The 2,191-nt window shown below is 41.4% G+C and overlaps 1 non-coding gene across 1 annotated transcript; it reads left to right on the top strand.

Moving 5' to 3' along the window:
• The first annotated feature begins 256 nt into the window (after positions 1-256).
• Positions 257-363, top strand: LOC126031555 (U6 spliceosomal RNA). Its single transcript, XR_007503388.1, has one exon. It is a non-coding gene; the product is annotated as a U6 spliceosomal RNA (small nuclear RNA).
• The last annotated feature ends 1,828 nt before the right edge of the window (positions 364-2,191 follow it).

Here is a 2,191-nt window from a genome sequence, read left to right as displayed (position 1 = left end):
TCACCTCATGAAGCTCACCACAAACAGGAATGCGTTTAGTTAGAGAAATAACTACATTGTGAACTATCCTAACAATGAGAATGTATCAGGGAAATAGAAAGCCTGTCTAGAGTTCAGGCGGGGGTTGGGTGTGGAGGAGGGAGATTTGGGACATTGGTGATGGGAATGTTGCACTGGTGATGGGTGGTGTTCTTTACATGACTGAAACCCAAACACAATCATATATGTAATCAAGGTGTTTAAATAAAATATATGTGTGCTCGGTTCGGCAGCACATATACTAAAATTGGAACGATACAGAGAAGATTAGCATGGCCCCTGCGCAAGGATGACATGCAAATTCATGAAGCGTTCCATATTTTAAAAGAATATGGGGGATTGGGGGGAGGAGAACTCCTCCCCTATGCATACTGGACCCCCTGCAATGGTGTCTTTTCCTACTTAATACTCATTTTCAAAACCGCACGGGCGCATTTGCACCTGCACAACAAATATACTTTTAAAACATTATCTAAAAAATGTTCTTTATTCTAGATAGTTCCTAGGAAAGGAAACGAATGCCAAAGATTTGGATGATAACACTCAAATAGATCTTTAAAGTCAGTTTTTATGTGGACATGACTTTCCGCACTGACTCCAAGCCGAAACCATTCATATATATATATATATATATATATATGAATATATATATACATATTGTATATAGCCCCTATCATGTATTGCCTCTCCCCTACCCCTGTGTTTCTTCTACCCCCTCATCTCTTAATCCTGATCTGTTATCTTCTCCTAATTTAACCCTCTTTACCCTTAGTTCCTAACTCGGTAGGCACCAAGACCGACCGCCTGCCCCAACAGACCACCTTCCAGCTCCTCAGTAGAAGACTCCCTCTGGGTCCCTGTTCTCATGCTTTGGCAAAGAACGACAACCAGCACGCCTGCTGACTCACCCCCACCAAATTGTGGACTGTTGCATGATACAGGAATCAGCTTCAGCAAAATCCCCAGCTCAAGGAAACTATAGGATTCCACAATGCCGCAAAGCATGTCTCAAACTCAACTCCAAGGCCTGTGATATGAAAAGTACCATTCTTTTACTCCCCAAAAGAATATATCAAAAGGCCTAATTGGGAGTCTTATATTGCCTATGGAAGCTCAATACCTGTATAATAATACATCTTAAGATGTGTATTTCTAAGTATACAGGTTGCCTCCTCCACCACTTGTTTTAATCGAATACTTTTTCTTTTTAACTCAGTTTTATTTATTTGTTCTATCTTAATATATACATGTTTTCTCTATCCTTACCATTTTTGGTGCTGCTTGGTACAAAAAGCCTTGACTGGGATAAAAGCTCAGAACAAAACCAGACCACAGAGACTGTGTGTCCTGCCTGTCATCCTTACCCAGAATAGCACCAGCAACACAGAATGACACCATACCATTGTATGGGCACAGTAAAAAAAAGGGGAAACCATAGACAAAGAAACAAGATTTTATCTTCTAGGGATAAAAACTCACACTTTTTATAGCAGAAGGGTGCCTCCCATCCTGAACATGTGTCATGTGTCATGTGGATACAACGCAGTCTCCAGGAGGTTGGACAGTGTTAGCCCAATTCCAAACCACAGATCCCAGATGTAGAACTGATACAGCTCCAGGCAACACCACCAGGAACTAAGCTCCATTGGGAGATTTGTAACAATGCTCTGGCACCAAATTGTGCCAGTTTTGTTATGACAATGAGGAAAGGACAACTTGACCTAAGACCAGGTTGTCCTATCACATCACCTAACACTAAATGGAAATCAGAAGAGGTATCATCCTTTGAGCTGTGAAAAATAAGAGCATCACCAACAAAAAACTGACTTTGACAACCGAGACTGAACAGAACCTACCTTGGGACCAATAAGGAAAACCCTACCCTAGGCTGTAGCCCAGGACTCCAACAACAACAACAACAACAACAACAACAACAAGAAGATGTCTTATTGCTGAGGTCCAATTTGAACAACAGAGACTGAGCAGAACCTTTGGATCCATAATACCCTAGGCTTTGGCTTAGGGACTGAATGAAAACAGGGAGCAAGTGTTACAGAAGACTGAACACAACAACAACGATGGTTAGGAACCTCTAGAACAGTAAAGACTCTATCCTAGACCCTGACCTATAACCTGTGCAAATACCAAGATT

Source organism: Suncus etruscus, chromosome 15 (assembly GCF_024139225.1).
Source record: "Suncus etruscus isolate mSunEtr1 chromosome 15, mSunEtr1.pri.cur, whole genome shotgun sequence".
In the NCBI taxonomy this organism is placed as follows: Eukaryota; Metazoa; Chordata; class Mammalia; order Eulipotyphla; family Soricidae; genus Suncus; species Suncus etruscus.
This window is presented reverse-complemented; position numbering and strand designations above follow the sequence as displayed.